This window comes from Mercurialis annua, linkage group LG3 (genome assembly GCF_937616625.2).
Source record: "Mercurialis annua linkage group LG3, ddMerAnnu1.2, whole genome shotgun sequence".
NCBI classification, from domain to species: Eukaryota; Viridiplantae; Streptophyta; class Magnoliopsida; order Malpighiales; family Euphorbiaceae; genus Mercurialis; species Mercurialis annua.
Genome location: NC_065572.1, coordinates 16,372,983 through 16,397,097, shown reverse-complemented (window position 1 = coordinate 16,397,097; position 24,115 = coordinate 16,372,983). Strand labels below are relative to the sequence as shown.

General features: G+C 34.7%; 2 long non-coding RNA genes across 2 annotated transcripts; both read right to left on the bottom strand.

Moving 5' to 3' along the window:
• Positions 1 to 11,368: 11,368 nt before the first annotated feature.
• LOC126671538 (uncharacterized) lies at positions 11,369 to 13,995 on the bottom strand. The gene is made up of 3 exons (XR_007639043.2): positions 13,823 to 13,995; positions 12,789 to 12,885; positions 11,369 to 11,591 (listed from the first exon to the last, which is right to left on the bottom strand). It is a non-coding gene; the product is annotated as an uncharacterized LOC126671538 (long non-coding RNA).
• A 4,495-nt stretch (positions 13,996 to 18,490) lies between these two features.
• LOC126671537 (uncharacterized) lies at positions 18,491 to 21,103 on the bottom strand. Its single transcript, XR_007639042.1, has 3 exons — positions 20,969 to 21,103; positions 19,911 to 20,007; positions 18,491 to 18,713 (listed from the first exon to the last, which is right to left on the bottom strand). It is a non-coding gene; the product is annotated as an uncharacterized LOC126671537 (long non-coding RNA).
• Positions 21,104 to 24,115: the final 3,012 nt, after the last annotated feature.

Below are 24,115 nucleotides of genomic sequence, written 5' to 3'. Positions count from 1 at the left end.
CGAGCGGCCCCCAAACCCCGCTCCGCTCACACATACTAATTTGAAGAATGAGCGTGAAGGTTCGGAATTGCCACCCGACGGGACCGAGACATTTCTAAATTCGAAGATGACCGGATTCCATCATGGTACAATAATAACTGCACCAACCAGAGATTCAGGTTCGGGTACTAGTATTCCATAATTTATATATAAACATTTAGATTTTATTATTTTTAATTCATATAGTTAATTGCATGTGATGAAAGCGGTAAATCATGTATACATACAATTGTAAAGAAATACAATTTCCATAACCATATACATATAGTCCTATGTCTGAAATTGATTTTATTAATGTAAATGTTGATTTATTAATGGGTTAATTACATATAAAATCACGACCTTTGCGCCAAGTTTCAAAAGTAACATAACCTTTGAAACGTGTCAATTATAGACACCACCTTTCATTTCTTTTTTCAAAAATAACATCGGCGATTTTTAGTGGCATTTTTGCTGATGTGACATGACACGTGGCAGACCCATCAGCTGTCCAAGTCAGCAAAATTTCACCAAAAAATGTGCCCATGATGAAATTGAAAAAAAATGAAAGGTGGTGTCTATATTTGACACATTTTAAAGGTAATGGTTATTTTTGAAACTTGGTGCAAAGGTCATGATTTTATATGTAATTAACCTTTTATTAATTAATCCTAAATTATTCTTACGTGAGAGTTGATTTTAATTTCACCATCTTTAATGACTTGTAGAACCGACTAATTACATGTTAATTAATCCTAAATGTCCATGTCAATTGAATTAATTTAATTAGTCAAATCAAACTAACTATTTATCATACCTAGAATTAATTATGAAAAATATATACAAATAGGTGATTTATCTGAGTATGCAAAAGGTTCCCGGTAGATTTTTTTTAAATTCAAGAAACCACTATCTGTCTTATTTGGAGAATTAAGAGCTTTAAACTTAATGAGACAAATAACGATCCCTGACCCAAATAGCCCGAACTTTGTCGCCAACTCATACTGCATGTAATATCCCAAAATTTCTGAAGTTAATTGGTGTATTAAAATGGAATAATAAAGGCCTAATTACTTAAAAACACCCCACGTTGTAATTTTTTTCGTTTATACCCCGACCTAGGAAAATTTTCAATTGTACCCTATTTTGGGTTTTTCGTTTTCAACTCTACCCCAACTAAGGATATAATTGATAATTTAAATAATTTAAGGATAAAAACGTCAATAACAATTAAATAGAAGGATTTTACCATATTTTTTCTTATTTAGAAAAATACAAATAAGTCCTTCAACTTTAATTTTTTTTAAATAAGTCCACATAATTAATTGTTTTTAAAAATTTATTAAAACATTAAATTATTAAAAAAACTTTTCCATCCACCACCATACTTCTCTGATCCGTCACTAAATTTAAACAAAAAAATTAATTTTTATTTTATTTTCCGCCCGAGTTCACCGGAGCCGCCGTCCCCCTTCCGGAAAAGGAGGAGCAGCAGCTCCTCCTTCATTTTCCTAGGTCGGGGTATAAACGAAAAAAAATTACAACGTGGGGTGTTTTTAAGTAATTAAACCAATAATAAATGAAACAAAAATAAAATTTAAGGGGTGAATAAAGATAAAAGAGGATAAGGAGGAACTTAAGTGATATTTGACCATCAACTTAGCCTCCAAATAACATGGATAAGAAGGATAAATTCTTATTTGATCCTTCAAATTCTTTGAAAAATAGTTTTAATACAACAAACTTCTGAAGCTCGTATCTTCCTATTCTGACATCGGAATTCGATGATCCATATGTAAAATCGAAGCTATCGACGTCCTTTTCAATTTTATGGATTTTATTTCATAAAATATGATTAAGAAACAGTGCAGAAATTTAAGAAATATGTCTGCTCAAATCAAACCGCTCGGTTCGTCATGACTTGGGTAACCGGGACAATGGAAAATATTATTTAAATTCAAAGTGAGAATTTAAATATCCGGAGGTTCTTATTAAATTGTTTGGATCACAAAGAATTAGTTTTACAATTTTTAGACGAATAAGTAAAGTTCTATGGAATTTAAGTTTTAATCGCTAAAATAATTAAAATAAATTATTTTAAAAGTCCCGAAATATTAAATTTGAGTTTAATATTCATAAAATAATATTTGGAGATGTTTGGGAGAATTCGATAACGAAAATGGTAAAAAGTCAATTTTACTCTAAACTTCAATTTATTCACGAATTTACCACAAGGGCAAACTTATAATTTTGCTAAGTCTTATCAAATATCTTAAGTCTTCTTTCCCACTCCATATCCAGCAAACTTTCCTTTCCTCCATTGTTGGATGCTCTCAACTCTCAATTTACTCTACGCTATATAATTTACTCATTATTTCTTAATAGTCCCTAAGCAAAAAAATGTAGATCAGCAATCGTAGATTATTAATTAAGTGTTTATTTTATGATCAAGTAAGATTTTAAGGAGTGTGTGGGTGATTTAAATTTCTGAAAATATTGGTGTGATCAAAATTTAAGGTAAGGATTTCTTTACTTTATTTTTTTTTGTTAATTAGTGATGGATACCGAATCCTATCTTATCTATAATGGAGCCGAATCGTAGGAGATCCATTCTCAGACGATATCGGACTCTCGCCAGAAGAACCAAACATAGAATGAAGATGGCCGAATCCATAGGATCCACCACGATATCATCCAACAAGACCAAATCCCTGAGGACCCGGGCAAAGCCCGTCAACTCTGGGATTCGGATAGATTACGATATCTACTACATAATCTCGAAGTATCTCTCCTATTTGGATACAAACTCCAACTTAGGAAGATAAGTTCTAACTTAGAAATACGAGACTATTTAGCAAGACGTTCCTAAATAGGACTTATGTCTGAATAAGGTAGATTACTCCTAATCAGGGTCAAACCCTACAAAGTAGGATTCACTTTCCTAATATGATTCTACTAGGTATGCAATCATCTATTATAAAAGCAGCATGAGGTATACCTAAACTCATAACTATATTAATATACTCAAAACGCTGCTCAAAGCTCTAAACTGACTTTAGCATCAGAGAGTTAATCTGAGAACCACCGTCCGGTTAGCTTCTATCCTGTTTTGCAGGTCTTATTCACCGGATCAGAAGGCAGACTCCATCAATTGGCGCCACCTGTGGGAAAAGCTTAACCAACTTCAAAATCGAAGGAGCTTTTTAGAACTCAAAACAAATACTATTGAAGAAGATGACTTCTGACATAGTGAACCTGGAAGACAAATCAAGAAACATGCCGTAATATAGAAAAAGAAAAACACCAGAATCCTTGATTCCGCCGCCGGTGACTTTCGACGGAGAGGATTTCGGAAGAATCATAGAAGAGCACAACGAGGCCCTGGTGGTAGCCATGATCATCGAGCATTGGAACGTGGAAAGGATCTTGATCTACGAAGGGAGTGCTATTAACCTAATAACAAGGAAGGCTTATGAAAGCCTTGGAATGGATCTCACAGAATTGAAAAGGAATGCTTCTCCCGTGACAGGATTTTGTGAATCTCTTATCAAACCCATGGGAACGATTGTACTTGATGTCAAACTAGGAAGAACGAGGAAAAATGAAGAATTACCTACATGGCTTAGTGTTGTAGAAATCGACCTGCCGTACAACGCAGTACTGGGGAGACCATTCCTCCACGACTCGGCAGCTATAACAAGCGTGAAAGCACTAACAATGAAGATACCGACGAAGCAAGGAATCGTTATAGTGCAAGGAAACCGAACCACGGCGAAAGAATGCTACGATCATGCGATAAAGGAATCTCTTGAAACAGTGCCCATTGAAGAAATCCTCAATCACGACATTGAAGAAAAAGAAACAACCCCGGAAGGCGAAACGAAGAAGCTGGAGCTTGATGCGGAGAAAAAAGTAAACCTGGGAGCGAGCATGAACCCCAAGATCGAAAAAGAAATTACAGCAATGCTAAAAAGGAACATCAAAACGTTCGCTGCCAAAGCCTCAGAGATCGTCAGAATAGACTCGCACGTCATCACCAACGACCTAAACGTGGCAGAAACGGAGAACCCAGTCAGACAGAAGAAGAGAAAATTCTCTGAAGAAAAACAAAGGATAATAGCGAAAGAAGTGGAAAAACTCGAGAAAGCTAGATTCATCAGAGAGGTGCACTACCCCGAATGGGTAGTCAACGTAGTAATCGTGAAGAAAGCTAATGGAAAAAACAAGATGTGCGTAGACTACACCGACTAAAACAAAGCATGCCCCAAGGATAGCTACCCGTTACCCGATATCGACCAGCTCGTGGACTCTACTGCCGGACATGCAATGTATAGCTTAGTAGATGCTGCCTAAGGTTATCACCAAATACAGATGAAAGAACAAGATCAGGAGAAAACGTCATTCATCACCGAAGGAGGAACCTGCTGCTATACGACGATGCCCTTCGGGTTAAAAAACCCTGGAGCAACATACCAGAGGCTTATGAATTTTATGTTTAATGACGAAATTGGAAAATGAATCCAAGTATACGTGGACGACTTAATCATCAAGAGCGAGAACGAGGAAAGCCATGCAAAAGATCTGGAGGAAACATTCAGAATCCTAAACAAATTTGGGATGAAGCTGAACCCAGACAAATGCACGTTCGGGGTACAAGGAGGAAAGTTCCTGGGATTCATGATATCCTAGAGAGGAATAGAGGCGAATCCAGAAAAGATCAAGGCGATAATAGACATGAAGGCACCTCGAAATATAAACGAAGTTCAAAATCTCAACGGGCAAATCACTGCACTCGGAAGATTCATGTCATGCTCAGCCAAAAGATGTTTTCCGTTCTCCAAGGCCCTAAAAGGGACACAAAAATTCGAATGGAACAAAGATTGCGAGGAAGAATTTGTGGAACTGAAAAAATTCCTGACCACCCCACCGTTGCTTAGTCGGTCGATAAAGGGGGAAACACTCTACTTATACATTTGTGCGAGGAAAGAAACCATAGGGACAGTACTGGTAAGAGAGGAAGATGGCGAGCTAAAACCAATTTACTACATTAGCCGAGTCCTAAAAGGTGCAGAAATAAGGTACCCGGAGTTTGAAAAAATTGCATTCGCCGTAATAACTACAGCTAATAAATTGAAATACTAGTTCCAAAGCCATAATGTGGTAGTAAGAACAAATTAGCCTCTGCGAAAGGCGATCCAGAGACCTGAGACGTCCGAAAGACTCGTCCATCGGTCCATCCAACTTAGAACATGATATCTGATATGAACCCCGTCCAACACTCAAAGCGCAAGCCTTGGCGGATTTTGTAGCTGAGATAACCCCTGACGAAACAGAAGAATCTGTACCAGAATTACTATGGGAACTTCACGTAGATGGAGCTTCAAATGAAAAAGTAGCAGGAGCCATTCTCAAAGGACCCAGAAAGGTGAAAATCGAATACAGAGTAAATATCCAATTCGCCGCTAGCAATAACGCTGCGGAATACGAAGCCCTGATCGCAGGACTCAGCTTAGCTCTGGAAGTAAAAACAGAAATTCTGAAAATATACAGCGACTCTCAGCTGGTAGTAAATCAAGTCAAGGGAGATTATCAGGCTAAAGAAACAGGAATGATTGAATATTTGGAGAAAGTCACAAAACTACTCCGTCGACTAGAAGCACAAGGAGGACAACGAGAAATTATACAAACCCCACGAGAGGAAAATACCGATGCTGACACCATCGCCATATCAACATCCGAGCTAGGAGATCTGTTCATGAAAATACAACTTAAATAAACTCTTGAATCGCCAAGCATCAAAAAAGAAGAAATAATGACTATCGACAAAGCCGACTCCTGTATGACCCCGATCAAATACTTAGACCGAGGAGAACTACCGACAAACAACGTCAAAGCCATTCGAACCATCTGCAAATCTGCCAACTACTCGTATCACAACGGAGTTCTCTACCAAACTTCCCTAACTCATCCTTGGTCAAGATGCGTCTCGCCTGAAAACGGAAGCTCAACCCTGAAGGAATTCCATGACGGAATATGCGGGGCACACGAAGGAGCGATCACCATCAATGCTTCAAGGCTACTACTAGCCAACCATCAAATAGGATGTGAAAGCACTGGTGAAAAAATGTGATAAATGCCAAAGGCACGACAACGTCAGCCACAGGCCGGCGGTACCACATGGATCTCTAGAGAGTCCTTGGCCATTTTCCACATGGGGAATCGATATAGTAGGACCATTCGAAACTGGAAGAAACAAAATGAAATTTGTGATCGTAGCAGTCGAACACTTCACAAAGTGGGTCGAAGTAGCACCAGCCTCAACTATAACTGCGGCTAGAGTGGAGGAGTTCTTTAAAAATGAAGTAATATGTCGATTTGGCATTCCTCACACAATAGTAGCAGATAATGGAAATCAATTCGATTGCAAAAGATTCAAGAAATTTTGTGAAGACATGATGATAAACCTAAAATTTACATCAGTGGTGCACCCGCAGACAAATGGAATGACAGAAGTGACGAACCAAACTACAGCGCAGGGGATAAATAAATGATTGGCCAATACAAAGAAAATTGGGTAGACGAACTCTACAGCGTCCTGTGGGCATACAGGACGACCCCAAGAAGAGGAACGGGCGAGACACCCTTTATGCTCGCCTATGACACTGAAGCAGTAATACCGGTAGAGATCGGAATACCGAGTATCATAGTAAAATACCTAGAAGAAGAGGCAAATGAATCAAAAATAAGGTTATGCCTTGACCTACTGGAGGAAAGGAGAAAACAAGCAGGAATTCGAGCTGCGGCGTACAAGAAACAAGCTGCCAAGTACCACAACAAGAGAATAAACTCTAGAGAATTTATTCTGGGCGATCTCGTCCTACGAAATGCCGAAATTGACAGAGGAAACGCTGGAGTAAAGAAAATGCAGCCAAATTAGGAAGGACCCTAAATAATGGAAGAAACTATTGGAAAAGGCGCATATAAGTTGAAAACAATGATCGGATCCATGGTCCCAAGATATTGGAATGTAAAACATCTAAGAAAATACTAACAATAGACTAGCTCATAGCATGTACAAGTTTTTCCATTATGAAATAAAGAAGATTCTACAATGAAATACAAATTTAATAGACTCGTTTGAGTCCTAGTTAAAATAAAGACTCGTTTGAGTCAAAAAAACAAACAGCAGATCCGTTTGGATCCACAAACAAATTATATACATCCGAATCTCAATTAGGTTCGCGATTACGCATTTGTGAAGTTTAAAATAACTTCGGAAAATAAAGAACAAAACAAGCGTGAGTTTAGATTAACTAAGAAAAAAAGGAGCAACAATTGAAAAAGATCATATATTAATTGAAGGATGAATTACAACGCAATTTACAATGGATCCGCCACGATCCAGTATAAAAATCAAGCAAAAAATAAGAAAGCTAAGCTTTCTTCAAAGCATCCTGTTTTTGCTTGTCCAGCTTTGCCTTTACCTCTTTGGCTAACGAGGCCGGGTCTAGCTGATTCACCCCAGAAAGGTCGATACCAGGGTTCTGCTCCCGCAACTTAGCCCTGATGGCCAACCGGTACTGAGTCATCACCTGGGAATAAAAACCTCGAGACTCGCCCAATCGGCGGCGAAGGCGCTCTTCCTCCTTCTTCAGCTCATCCCGCTCCTTTGTAAGAGCATTTGTAGAGGACTTTAGAGACTGGATCTTTTCGGAAAAATTTGAACCCGAGTCTCTAAGGCCAAGATCTCCCTCTCCTTGGCGGCTTTGGAAGAACGCAATTGCTGGTTCTGACCCTCTGCTTCACCAAGAGCCTGCTCCATCTTCATTTCTCTAACTGCCAGGACTCGGAGTTTTGTTGAAGTTTCTTCAGCTGATCGACCGCATCCCGACGGCGTTTCTCTAGAACGGCGATCGATTGAACCAGCTACAAGGAAAAAGAATCAATAAGTACAAGACAATACTTCACTACAAATAAACAGAGAAATGGAACTTACCGAAAAGCCGCCTAGATAGGCGAACTCAGTGAGACCATCGCCATGATCCCAATCTATGGACTCTATGTCCTCTTTAATCATAATATTCTCCATGCAAGCATGAAGAATCGCAGTGTTGGACAGCCGACGCGGATTTTGAGCATCCGCCCATGCAGCGAAACGAGGCGTTTCACCACTAGAAGCTTCCTTAGAAGATTTTTGTTTCTTGAGTCGCTTGGAAGAAGGACCGGTTTGATCCTCATAAGGCCTCTTCTTGCCAACAGACTGCACCTCTTCCTGAGGAGACTCAGAATCTTTCGGTCGAGGCAAAGCCGAACCAAAACCAGCGCCCGAAACTTGATCAGCAGTGGGCAGGGTATCTTTTGAGCTCGGGCTCGGGCTCGGGACAGCAGTAGTGGTGGGGACGACTCCACTAGTTACCTCGCCCATATCTATAGTCATATCGACATTAAATTTATCAAGGAGATGGTCAAGATAAGTGGACATCCTACAAACGACAGAAAATAGCATAGGTTAGAAAAATACCTTCTAAAGGAAGATCTGCCAAAAGTAAATCACGGTGATGCAAATATCGCTCCAAACGAATGCTGTGTTTAGGCTTGTCAGTCCGAAAATCCGACAAAAGTGCCAGGGCGAAGTCCCTTACTTTGTCAGATAATGAAAGAACAGAAGAAAGCGAAACGTTACTTTGAGTAAAGGTTCGCGACAAAGAAGAAAAAGACGAATGCTGGACTAAGAAAAACTTCGGAGTCCAGCCTTTTAAAGAAGAAGGAAGAGAAAAAAGAGACTGATTCGGTCGACCACTAGCAAAAATAAACTCCTCGTCCTTTCCGCGAGAGAAAACATAAAAATAATTAAATAAACCAAGAGAAGATTCTCGGCCGCGAGACCTACAAGACTCAACAATGCAGCAAATAATGCGAATTGCATTCGGATGAAGTTGACCAAGGGGAACGTTTTAATTACGACAAATATCTACAATTAAGACTCAAGAGAAAAACGAAGACCCGCTACGAATTGTTCGTGAAAAACAACAATTTTCGTAGGCGAATCTATACTATGATTCGTCCGATAAGTTTTCCGGGCCTTACAATAGTGTATGACTTGGGAAAATTAAATTCTTCAGCTAAATCTGTTATTTGTTGAACAGATAGAGAATTCCGGGTATGCTCTAAGTCATCACGAGCACCCCGAATCCCATATATTGTTTCTGACATTTTAAAATTAAAATGCAGGGGGGGGGGGTAACAAGGAAGAACGATGGAATTTCGATTTTAAAAGATCAAAAGAGAAGAAAAAGATGAAATGAGACGAACACGAACAACAAAACCCAGATACTAAAACAAAAGAACAAAGAAGCAAAAGGAAAGCACAAATACCTCGAAATCAAATAAGCTGGATCAAATGAAAGATACGGAGCAGCCTGAAAATGAGAAATCTTGAAGATGATTAATGCAAAAAAAAAAAGCAAATTGCTTGAAGAAATCTGAAGACTTTTTGCAGAAAAAAGAAAGTAAAAGAAGAAAAGAGACAAATGAACATTTATATACCCAGAAGAAAGGATCAGGAAGTTGAAGAGACAAAACCCTAAGGGTCGCGTCGGATGAATGACAAATGTCATAAAAACATGACACTTGTCTCTCATTCAGGAACCACAGTTCGTCGATGAATGCCACATGGCAGAAAGAAGAAAAATATAAATCTTGCTGGGGAAGTAAAACGACTCGCCAGAATACAAAACAATTCAGCTCCAAAAGAGCTAAAATTTACTAAGGCATAAATACCAAGACTTCAGCTCACTTGCGGGGGGCTAATGATGGATACTGAATCCTATCTTATCTATAATGGAGCCGAGTCGCAGGAGATCCATTCTCAGACGATATCGGACTCCCTCAAGAAGAACCAAACATATAAGGAAGATGGCCGAATCCATATGATCCGCCACGATATCATCCAACAAGACCAAATCCCTGAGGACCCGGGTAAAGCGCGCCAACCTTGGGATTCAGATAGATTGCCAGATCTACTACATAATCTCGAAGTATCTCTCCTATTTGGATACAAACTCCAACTTAGGAAGACGAGACTATTTAGGAAGACGTTCCTAAATAGGACTCATGTCTGAATAAGGTAGATTACTCCTAGTCAGGGTCAAACCCTACAAAGTAGGATTCACTTTCCTACTATGATTCTACTAGGTATGTAATCATCTACTTTAAAAGCAGCATGAGGTATGCCTAAACCCATAACTACATTAATATACTCAAAACGCTGCTCAAAGCTCTAAACTGATTTTAGCATCGGAGAGTTAATCGGACAACCACCGTCAGGTTAGCTTCTACCCTGTTTTGCAGGTCTCATTCACCGGATCAGAAGGCAGACTCCATCAATTAGTATGAATTAATTAGAAATTATGGGTAATTAGTTGTTTAATGTTTCTTTTATAAAAAATGAAGTCTATAAGGATGTTTGAGAGTGATTTATTCCTGGAAATTTTCATTTGCTTAAAGATTTGATTTTTATTTAATTAAAAGCTTGAGTTTGGTGTTAAAATTAGGCTTAATTCCTTAAAAACCCCCCACCTTGCATTTTTTTTCGTTTATACCCTGACCTTGTAAAAACACCATTTATACCCAATTTTGAGTTTTTATGTTTTATCTCTACCCAAAAGTATTAAATTGTACTCTTTTCATTTGAAAAAGAGTTTAAAACAATCCTTTATTTCTAACTTATATAATTATTAGATATTAATGTTATTAATTGTACAAAAATACCATTTTCTTCAAAAAAATAAAAATAATAATAATTTTTTTAAAAAATATTTTCGGATTTTTTTAAAAAAATTTAAAAATATTTCCGAATTTTTTTAAAAAATAATAATAAATTTTTTTAATTTTTTTATTATTTTATAAAATTAAAAAAAATTAATTAATTATTTGGATGTATTTGATTATTTTTTAAGTTTAATGATTTATTTGTATTTTTATAAATAGAAAAAAGTATGTTTTAAACTCTTTTTCAAATGAAAAGAGTACAATTTAATGCTTTTGGGTAGGGATGAAACATAAAAACCCAAAATTGGGTATAAATGGTGTTTTTACAAGGTCAGGGTATAAACGAAGAAAAAGTGCAAGGTGGGGGTTTTTTTAAGGAGTGAGGAAATCGAGGGCCGCGACCGGCGCTAGGGAATGGGAATTTTGGTTCCGAAACCCGTAGCAAGCCTAAATTTACCTAAAACTTTTTCGCGTATCAAAATCGTTTTAATACTTAATAAAACCATTTTCGAAAAATCGGCAATATAACGCCTGTAAACTTAATAAACCACACCTGTGAAAACGCACAAACCACTCTGTGTAAAATACCAATTAACCATATATTAAATTCCTGGATAATTCATTTTCCCAAAATACATCATTATGTCATGGCATAAAATAAACATAAATTGTTTGCTACATGCTAACTCTAATATCTTGACTACTGCAGCTCTAAGAAAAATAAGACTCCCCATAATTGAGACTTCCGGAACAATGGTTGGAAGCTCGACCACATCATCAAGTATTAATCCTGAAAGAAAACACTGTTGGGGGGCAGACAACGCTGAGTGAGTTCACAATTTACTAACGGTATTATACTTAAAGATAAGGTCGCATTAACGATAAAATATACTTTACTTTATGATCAATAAATAGTTTATAATTAAACATACCTCGATAATAAACAATTAATTAAACATACTTCGATAGTAAACGATTTGATAAACATAAATAAACATAAAATATAATTTAATAGTTTCCAATATCGGATCCGTTCGAAACCCTAAACCCAAATGCTATGGACTTATTGGACACAATCGATAATAACTGCTTTTTCGAATCATATCGTCCGAGTGGCCGGGTCCCGAGATAGTTCGACCGAGTTACCCGCTACCACGTGGCATAGTCCCGAGATAGTTCAACCGAGTTACATCATGCCACTACTTAATCCCAAGTTGTGGGTCCCGAGATAGTTCGACCGAGTTACCCACTAGACACAGGTCCCGAGATAGTTCGACCGAGTTACCTTGTGTCTATCACATTTCTTTTTATCCTCCTTATTCCATTAATCGATCGATAATCATAATTTATCATTTCAAATCATTGACCATAGACGCCTAGACTCGTATCAGTACTGGTGATCACACAGCCTATTGACGCCCAATAGGTAGCTCGTTTCCCCCGGATCACATATTGGGTTTAGTAATAATAATTTCACAAAATAGGCAACTTATAAATTCCTTATAATAATCATACAATTAACAAAGCTTTTAAAATAATAAGTATTTTATAATTCCCATAAATTTTCTATGCCACGCGTATGTATCTTAAGTTTTCAAGATAAATAGCATCTACTTAAGCAATTCGTGCTATTTAAAACCTTATTCGTCATTTCAATGACGTTCTCGTAATACGGCAATCATCGCTTATATTTTTCTTTACTCTTTTAATAAACAAATAATTATTTGATGGTACAATATAAAATGTGAACTATTATAGTTCAACTTTATTCTTATGCGACCTTTAATAGAATATAGGATATTTTATTTGTTTATGGCATAAAGTGAATTATTAATGGAACAATTAAGATTTTTTTTTTTTAAAATATTTTAATAGGTTTCTAAGAACTTCAAAAAAATAAACTTAATAATCAATACACATACCTTTAAAACTAAAATACTTAACACCACATACATATAATAAAATTAATAATAATACACGAAAGTAAATCGCGAACTCACCTCGATCGCTTAATCCAAATTTCATAAAGCACAATAAAATAGCCCGTTGTTTAACCCTCCAAATTCTCTATTTCTCCAATCCAAATACCCGTACGATCTATAATACAAATAAATACTAAATTAACGTCTTAATTCGTAAACTACTTTATTTTTTGAAACTTCGCGTTTATATTCAAGCGTTCAAGCTTGAATTTATTCTAAGTCCATTTCTTTTACTCTTTCCTTCTTAATGTCTAACTAGCCAATTCGGATAATATTTAACCTAGTCGTTTATTTACTACTTTAAATTTTCAAATTTTTCTAACACTTAGGCAATTGTTGATTCACTATAATACAACTTTCATTAAAATAAACTAATTTCTCTTAAATTGTATATTAAGTTCGTAGTTAATCCTAGGTTTAGCCTTTAAGCTTGATTTCCATTATACTTTAACATTTGTATTTGAACTTAGCTTAATCTATAACTCATTTAAAAATCAACTTCAAAAATTTATTTATCTAACTTTATCAATTCTATTTTCTGATTTCCATTTTATTTCAAAAATCAATCTTAATTTTAATTTTTTCCAAAAACGTCCCAATAAAAGAAAATTCGGCGTACGGGTCCGGGAGCGACCAGCTGGTCTGCCCAGTGAGCAGACCAGCTGGTCTGCTCATAGCTGAGCATACACGGGTCTGCTCTGGTTGAGCAGACCGTAGTCTGCTCAACTTGAGCAGACCGGTCAGGCCGAATGGCCTGACCGGTCTTCTCTCCGGCCACCACTCTCCGCTCCCAGCCCGACTCCAACTCCGGTTCTCCAAAAATCATAATTTAGCATCAATTAAAAATTTCCAGCAATATATAAAATCATTAATTTTAAACCAATTTGACACAATTCACATGAATTTCATTAATTCCTTCTAATTTAGTGTTGTTATTCATAATTAAACACTCCAACAACAAATTAAATTTCAATTCAATTAATCTCTACTAACTCCATAAACCCTAACATCTTCAACTTAACATAATAACTTAATAAATTGAAACTACTAACCTTATTTTATTGTTGCTAGAGGTAGATAATAAACAATAGAAGCTTGAATTCCCAAACCTCAAGCTTTAATGGATGGTGTAGGAAAATATTTCTTCTTGGTGAAGAAGAAGAAATGAAACTTCTTCCTTTTTCCTTTCTCTGGAAATTTCTTTGGGTTTTTGGCTAAGAAAAATGTATTGCTCTTTGGTTTTAAATTATCACTTAAAGGGAATTGGGTTGGGCTTGGCTTTTATTTTATTTCATTATTAATTTTGGGCTTATAAATTGTAGTATTAATTAGGCCTATCATAATTTGGCTCTACACCATTTATTTTGGTTATTTAGAATTCCTATTAATTTATTTATTCATTAATTTATTAATTAAGCACGTCGATAAATTTCTCGGGCTAAATCCAAACTCTCATCGATTATAAATTATACGGACTACTTTTTTAATCCAAAATATTAATTATCGCATTTTTCCTTAAATTTATTATTTAGCCGTATAATTTATTTATCGCGCTTAAATCCGTGTCTAAAAATAATATTCCAAATATTTATGGATTCTCTTAAAATAATCCAAATAATAATATTTACGGATATTATTTAAATATCCATCTTAAAATCATTTATTTTATTTAATGGAAATTTCTCACAATTTCCCATTAAATCCCAACAAGCTTATCTCAATATCAAAATATGAGATAAATTTTAATTCCGATTAATTTAATCTAATAGCATAATCAATCTTTATTAAATTTAATCTCTCGATAAAATTCTATTTTCCGTCTTATTTACGGAAATTCTCTTATTTTAGCCCAATTGGCTAAAATAATATAATTAATCCAATCAAATACTTTTCCAAAAATACGGGGTATTACATTCTTCCCCCCTTAAAAAAATTCGTCCTCGAATTTTCTTATTATATTTATCGTCCAATTTGTTTTTAATATCGCCTTTTTCTTCAGTAGTACTGATTACTTCCGTCACTTTCTCGGGGCACAATCTCATAAAATATTTTATTCTATGATTCTCTAAAACTTATACTTATTTTATTTTTATGTTATTCATATATCATGTAGTTAGTTTTCCAAACTAACTAAAAATCACTTTTTCTCAACTTCGTAAAATTTTAGGTTTTTAGCCCACTTCAGGCCACAAAACTAACGTCCAGAGTCTGTCCAAATTTTAGTTTGTCACTTAAAACTCATTCTATGCAAGGCCGTCTACAACTTTCATTTTGTTCTCATGTCCAAAATAGCACATCTTGAAATCGGAAATTGATCCAGAAATAGTCTTCGTAGGTTAGCTTTAAAATATACTTAACCTTTAATTTATAGGCTTACTTAAATGTGTATGTTTGCCTGCTTGCCTAAGGCAGGTCTTGCTTTTCGGGATTAATTTGGGCTTGTCATTATCCTTTCCGACATATTCTCTTCTGCATATTACTAAGAACTTTTACGAAAAACTTTTGCGAACATGTCCAAAATTACCTCTAAAATAGCTATCTCGAACACCTATTACGATCTTTATTTTCACATCCTAAATCCGATAACTCTCTTAACGTTAACTAATTCGCAATGTAAAATTGCGTTTTAAACTCAAACGAACTACAACTTCTTCCACAAATAAATTCATGGTATTCAAATTGTTGAAATTTTGATATTATAGCTTCTATCAAGGTCAATGTATTCCAAAATGTTAATGATTTAATGGTAACTTTAAACCATTAAATGAAACACTTAAAATCGTCCAATTGTCTATTACTTTCTTTAAATGCACTCTCTGCAACTCTCTCTGCAATTTCCATTTAGATTCAAATTGACCTTGACAAGCGTTAGAGGTCGGAAAGTTTGTCCAAACTACCTACCCCGAACTTTTCTTAATTTGACATGTAGTTTCTTTAGTTGAATTCTTTGAACTTAATTGAAAGTAACTACTAGTCCAAACGTAGTTATAAGTTTTGGATTATCCCACTTGATATATAATCAAAGTCCGTATGAAATGTTAGTAGTTACGTTCACCTTCACCTTCCATTACCATTGAATAATCCATCGAAATCTCTTTATCAAATGTCTGCATCCATTCTGCGGACGCCTGAACACTATACTATAAACTCATTAATAATTTAACACCAACAACTAACATGCTTACTCATTCCTCCATGCCTCTTCTTCAATTACGACCTTCTACATCTATTTTTATGGTTTGTCCCTTCCTTAAAGTTATGCAATTCATATACCATATTTCCGTCTTACTTCAATAATCCGAGCACATATTTAAATAAGATTTATTAGAAAACAGGATTTAGCTAACCTGCAATATAGCTGCAGTACTTGTGAAGTTTCCTTACTTCAATCTTTTCCATTAGGTTTTCATACCTTTACGTCTTTCATGTAGCTTTTCTATTCATACGCCTTCATTGTTTCTAAAAAAAAATTCATAAGTAGCTCGTATTATTCCGTCATGAGTCATTTCTCACATCCTGTTCCAACGATTATTTTCTAATATACCTCACGATAAATCTCTATTTCCTTCTCACATCGTATAAACTTAAAGTTTATCAGAGTTCGACATCTTTCTTGACGTTTTCCGCCTTCTTTACTTTCAATCATGTACATGTTTATACATGATATCCTTATCGGTGTCTTCACTCTGAGAGTTCATCTCCTTTAATTCCTTCTTCATAACTATCATCATGGTTTATGTTCTTACTTGCATTAAGTTATTCATGTCTTATACTCATCACAGAGTTCTTATCCGGTTACCTCCATCTTTAATACATTATATACTTTAAACGTTAGTTTACTTTGATTCCTTCGTTGGTCCTAATATACATATCCTCAAATTACATATTTAGTACCATCTGCGATATGAAACATGTGCTAACCTTTCACATGCAGTGTTCTCGTTCTCCTTTAAGAGTCATCGACAATATTTTATAGCTATTGGACTATAACTTTCATTCTTTGTCATTCACATTCAGGTCTCGTGATCTTATATTTTCAATACCTTTCTCATACATTTTCATATATACGTTCCTTGGTTTCTTGTTCAGAATTTTTAACTTCTTAACTTACTCCCTATAATATCCATATCCCGTCTCTTAATCTCTTTAACTAAATACTTCACAGCATTCGTATTTATATGGATTTTCAATAAATAATCTCAATACATCTTATATTTCCTCAAATGGTTCACTAGCCTGGTCCTTTCTATTCATATAAATCTTCTAGTAATACTTTTCATAAACATAGTCGTTTGGCTCTCCGTTTAACGATCACCACAATTCCTTCCTAAGTAACCTTCTTAGGAATGTCACGCTCCGACGTCAAACCAATCCAACGGTTCCATTAAAAGATACCTTAGTTTTACTAATTTTGGCGATTCCCCGATATCGCTTAAAATTCGCTTCTTTAATTAGTAAGGATCGCCCCTTATCTCTATTACCTTAGTCTTATAATTTGCTTACTAGGTTCTGCTATCTTTCTTTACACATCTACTATCTTATAGCATGATATCATAAATACCTCATTTACAGATAGGAACATCCTAGCTTACCGCTTAATTGTATATACATCGCTATACAGATACGCCTTACTATTATACTCGCACTATAGTTCGTTGAACTACGGAAAACCTTGTATAGTCAAAATGTAAATCTTCATTTCGTATTCTAATGCACATTTGTTTTGCCTTCGCGAGTTGCTTGCAGCTTAATCTCGAGCATTTTACCTTCGTTACAGAGTTTCCGGTCTAGGTATACTTACGTTTTAAAACAAATCTCTTTAAAAAATAATTCAATTATCTTTTCAATTTAGAGAAAATGACCCTTTATAAAAATCACATTCAAATCCTTTAAAGATTGCATAATTGTGCTCTAGGGAGATGACGTCTCTCATCCCCAAAGAGTTGCCACAAATTACCTCATGTCTGGGCCAAATGAGCATGATGCATGTCCTACTAATGTATGAATCCATTTATTATTCTTTCCATTAAATGTGTATGTAGTGATGCAGTTCTATTCATGTCGTGGCAATAATGCATTTCTATCTCGGGTCTAGGCACAATTATGCTTTTAAACCCGTTTTAAACAATTACCTTTAAATCATAAACCTTTAACTTTGTAAGTTCTCCAGACCTTAACTCTGTAACTTTGTAAGTCCTTCTACCTCTTTAAATCCATGTCTTTCTATCAAACATCCTTTAACGCTTATATCGTATGCTTATCATAGCATCCTTGTACCATATACTATTTCATATGTAAGCCTAGTCATCGAGTCGCATACATACTAATTACTTAGTTCACCCATAATCACACACAGCAATCGCGGACTTACATCCTAAATAGGAAGGCTGAAACGACAGAAAACAGAAGGTAACATGCCAAAGACATGACTCGAATCCTATGTGCTGCAGTAGTTTTCTAGGTAAACGCATCCAAGCAGTGGTATCCTGGACCAACTGCTCTGATACCACATTTGTCACGACCCGAAATCGAGGGCCGCGACCGGCGCTAGGGAATGGGAATTTTGGTTCCGAAACCCGTAGCAAGCCTAAATTTACCTAAAACTTTTTCGCGTATCAAAATCGTTATAATACTTAATAAAACCATTTTCGAAAAATCGGCAATATAACGCCTGTAAACTTAATAAACCACACCTGTGAAAACGCACAAACCACTCTGTGTAAAATACCAATTAACCATATATTAAATTCCTGGATAATTCATTTTCCCAAAATACATCATTATGTCATGGCATAAAATAAACATAAATTGTTTGCTACATGCTAACTCTAATATCTTGACTACTGCAGCTCTAAGAAAAATAAGACTCCCCATAATTGAGACTTCCGGAACAATGGTTGGAAGCTCGACCACATCATCAAGTATTAATCCTGAAAGAAAACACTGTTGGGGGGCAGACAACGCTGAGTGAGTTCACAATTTACTAACAGTATTATACTTAAAGATAAGGTCGCATTAACGATAAAATATACTTTACTTTATGATCAATAAATAGTTTATAATTAAACATACCTCGATAATAAACAATTAATTAAACATACTTCGATAGTAAACGATTTGATAAACATAAATAAACATAAAATATAATTTAATAGTTTCCAATATCGGATCCGTTCGAAACCCTAAACCCAAATGCTATGGACTTATTGGACACAATCGATAATAACTGCTTTTTCGAATCATATCGTCCGAGTGGCCGGGTCCCGAGATAGTTCGACCGAGTTACCCGCTACCACGTGGCATAGTCCCGAGATAGTTCAACCGAGTTACATCATGCCACTACTTAATCCCAAGTTGTGGGTCCCGAGATAGTTCGACCGAGTTACCCACTAGACACAGGTCCCGAGATAGTTCGACCGAGTTACCTTGTGTCTATCACATTTCTTTTTATCCTCCTTATTCCATTAATCGATCGATAATCATAATTTATCATTTCAAATCATTGACCATAGACGCCTAGACTCGTATCAGTACTGGTGATCACACAGCCTATTGACGCCCAATAGGTAGCTCGTTTCCCCCGGATCACATATTGGGTTTAGTAATAATAATTTCACAAAATAGGCAACTTATAAATTCCTTATAATAATCATACAATTAACAAAGCTTTTAAAATAATAAGTATTTTATAATTCCCATAAATTTTCTATGCCACGCGTATGTATCTTAAGTTTTCAAGATAAATAGCATCTACTTAAGCAATTCGTGCTATTTAAAACCTTATTCGTCATTTCAATGACGTTCTCGCAATACGGCAATCATCGCTTATATTTTTCTTTACTCTTTTAATAAACAAATAATTATTTGATGGTACAATATAAAATGTGAACTATTATAGTTCAACTTTATTCTTATGCGACTTTTAATAGAATATAGGATATTTTATTTGTTTATGGCATAAAGTGAATTATTAATGGAACAATTAAGAATTTTTTTTTTTAAAATATTTTAATAGGTTTCTAAGAACTTCAAAAAAATAAAATTAATAATCAATACACATACCTTTAAAACTAAAATACTTAACACCACATACATATAATAAAATTAATAATAATACACGAAAGTAAATCGCGAACTCACCTCGATCGCTTAATCCAAATTTCATAAAGCACAATAAAATAGCCCGTTGTTTAACCCTCCAAATTCTCTATTTCTCCAATCCAAATACCCGTACGATCTATAATACAAATAAATACTAAATTAACGTCTTAATTCGTAAACTACTTTATTTTTTGAAACTTCGCGTTTATATTCAAGCGTTCAAGCTTGAATTTATTCTAAGTCCATTTCTTTTACTCTTTCCTTCTTAATGTCTAACTAGCCAATTCGGATAATATTTAACCTAGTCGTTTATTTACTACTTTAAATTTTCAAATTTTTCTAACACTTAGGCAATTGTTGATTCACTATAATACAACTTTCATTAAAATAAACTAATTTCTCTTAAATTGTATATTAAGTTCGTAGTTAATCCTAGGTTTAGCCTTTAAGCTTGATTTCCATTATACTTTAACATTTGTATTTGAACTTAGCTTAATCTATAACTCATTTAAAAATCAACTTCAAAAATTTATTTATCTAACTTTATCAATTCTATTTTCTGATTTCCATTTTATTTCAAAAATCAATCTTAATTTTAATTTTTTCCAAAAACGTCCCAATAAAAGAAAATTCGGCGTACGGGTCCGGGAGCGACTAGCTGGTCTGCCCAGTGAGCAGACCAGCTGGTCTGCTCATAGCTGAGCAGACACGGGTCTGCTCAGCAGAGCAGACCGAAGTCTGCTCTGGTTGAGCAGACCGTAGTCTGCTCAACTTGAGCAGACCGGTCAGGCCGAATGGCCTGACCGGTCTTCTCTCCGGCCACCACTCTCCGCTCCCAGCCCGACTCCAACTCCGGTTCTCCAAAAATCATAATTTAGCATCAATTAAAAATTTCCAGCAATATATAAAATCATTAATTTTAAACCAATTTGACACAATTCACATGAACTTCATTAATTCCTTCTAATTTAGTGTTGTTATTCATAATTAAGCACTCTAACAACAAATTAAATTTCAATTCAATTAATCTCTACTAACTCCATAAACCCTAACATCTTCAACTTAACATAATAACTTAATAAATTAAAACTACTAACCTTATTTTATTGTTGCTAGAGGTAGATAATAAACAATAGAAGCTTGAATTCCCAAACCTCAAGCTTTAATGGATGGTGTAGGAAAATATTTCTTCTTGGTGAAGAAGAAGAAATGAAACTTCTTCCTTTTTCCTTTCTCTGAAATTTTTTTTGGGTTTTTGGCTAAGAAAAATGTGTTGCTCTTTGGTTTTAAATTATCACTTAAAGGGAATTGGGTTGGGCTTGGCTTTTATTTTATTTCATTATTAATTTTGGGCTTATAAATTGTAGTATTAATTAGGCCTATCATAATTTGGCTCTACACCATTTATTTTGGTTATTTAGAATTCCTATTAATTTATTTATTCATTAATTTATTAATTAAGCACGTCGATAAATTTCTCGGGCTAAATCCAAACTCTCATCGATTATAAATTATACGGACTACTTTTTTTAATCCAAAATATTAATTATCGCATTTTTCCTTAAATTTATTATTTAGACGTATAATTTATTTATCGCGCTTAAATCCGTGTCTAAAAATAATATTCCAAATATTTATGGATTCTCTTAAAATAATCCAAATAATAATATTTACGGATATTATTTAAATATCCATCTTAAAATCATTTATTTTATTTAATGGAAATTTCTCACAATTTCCCATTAAATCCCAACAAGCTTATCTCAATATCAAAATATGAGATAAATTTTAATTCCGATTAATTTAATCTAATAGCATAATCAATTTTTATTAAATTTAATCTCTCGATAAAATTCTATTTTCCGTCTTATTTACGGAAATTCTCTTATTTTAGCTCCAATTGGCTAAAATAATATAATTAATCCAATCAAATACTTTTCCAAAAATACGGGGTATTACACCTACATGCTTTAATTGTACATATAATATATATATATATATATATATATATATATATATATATATATATATATATATATATATATATATATATATATATATATATATATATATATATATATATATATATGTATATTTTAATATCAAAAGGTATATGTATAGTTTTGAAAATTGTTATGCATTTGATTACGTTTGGATGTGTTTGTTGTTGATATACACAAATTCATGATATTAGTGAATTCAAGTGTATTATGTGTAACAATTGTTAAAACGAATAGAACAACGTGAATATGTCACATAGGTTGGCTGTGCTATCAATGTCAGGATTGTATGTTACATCGGTTGACTGTGTTATCGATGTCACGATTGTATGATACATTGGTTGGCTGTGCTATCGATGTTAGGTGAATATGGTTGATCGGTTGGTTGTGCTATCAGTCCCATAAGATTATGTTTGTATGTTACATCGGTTGGCTGTGCTATCGATGTCAGGTGGATATGGTTGATCGGTTGCATGTGCTATCGGTCCCATAAAATTATGTATCATATGTATATGATGGACCAATTAATTATACTATCAGTCCTAGATGTTATGATTATATTGGTTAGTTTTGCCATCAATGTTAGATGGCTGAAATTGAAAAATGTGTTCTCGATTTAAAAGTCAAAGTGAATGATTGACTTTTATTGATATTGAATGTCTTGTCGAAATATGTTATGTGTGAGTTCAATCTCTAACTGTTTTTAAAATGTTTTCAAAAATAGATAAAGTTATTTTAAATATAAAATGATTTTCACTTTATGTAATATTTATTTGTAACAACATAAATTCACCAGTTTTATACTGACCCAATCCTCCCAAAAGTAAAAGTTGATCTGATGTTGAAGAAGGCTTCTAAACGTTTATTTTTCGGAAGTCTATTTTGATAAAAAGAATGTAAAGAAGGTTTTAAGTTCTAAATTGTCCGCAGTAGTCTTATTGTATACAAATGTTATAAAGCGCATTTAAATTCTGATGTTTTTTCCCATCAGTTATTTAATAAATTTTTCATACATTTCTATTTTTAAAGGAACAAAGGGTCAACGCGTCCCCTGAACTTGTGAGACGGGGTCATCTAGCCCAATTTATACTTTTTTGAGGAACTAACCCCAAAACTCTTTATTTTTGGGTCAAATAACCCCATAATTTATATTTTTATTTTAAAAAACAGATTCAGGATAATTATATCGCAACAATTAGGGAAGTATCTACTTACTTTTTTACATCCCTCACCTTTGATTTGTATTTTACGCATTTTGAAAATACAGTTATAGGGTTATTTGACCCAAAAATGAAGAGTTTTGGGGTTAGTTGCTCAAAAAAGTATAAATTGGGTTAGATGATCCCGTGACACAAGTTTAGGGGGCGCGTTGACCCTTTGTTCATTTTTAAAGCAAAAAAAATTATAGTGTTTGTCAGGCTTGCTACGGGTTTCAGAGCAAGCACTCCCATTTCCTAGCGCCGGTCTCGACTCGAGATTTCGGGTCGTGACACTGCAAGATACACCAAATTTAAGGGCATCATATGGATAATTGTATCACTCTCTAACATAAGATTCAAGACGTGATTGACAACGGGATCATCTTAGACCTTTGAAGGAACAGGAGCGGTGACCTTACCCATGTTTGAGGCATTTGGAGATCTATTGTCCCTAATATTCTTAATTGGTTAAGTTCCGATTTTCAGTATTTGAATGTTTTTGGACAATTTGTTTATTTGATGCATTCAAGTTACATAGTCGACGATGAACTCTGATTTTTCTTATTTATGCAATGTCTTTCCTGATGCGCATGTTATTTTCAATTGTCATACATGTATAAGTGATAGAATCGATTTATATATGACTAGCACATTCAATATCTTGTACAAGGCAACGATAAAATCAAAATCCAGAGAATGGAACCCCTATAAGGCGACGGAATGAAATTAAAAACGAATGAATTATCGCAAAAGGACGGTAACAACATGCTGAGGGAATTCAGAAGAACTCTAAGCCAAAAAATAATCAAATAAACATCCTAGAAAGTAAGAGGACAACACTCAAAGTCAGAGTATAAAAGGTCGCCATACCTAAATAGGAGCAAAAAAAAAAAAAGCCTCCCACCAATTGCGATAAGCACTCAAAGGTCCAGACAACTATCTTAGAGGGAAATAATCTAAGTAATGAGAGGAGGATATCACGAAAGTTTTCCTAGGGATCATCAACTTGCGACAACATCGCGTGAAACAAAAAGCGAGAGAGAGG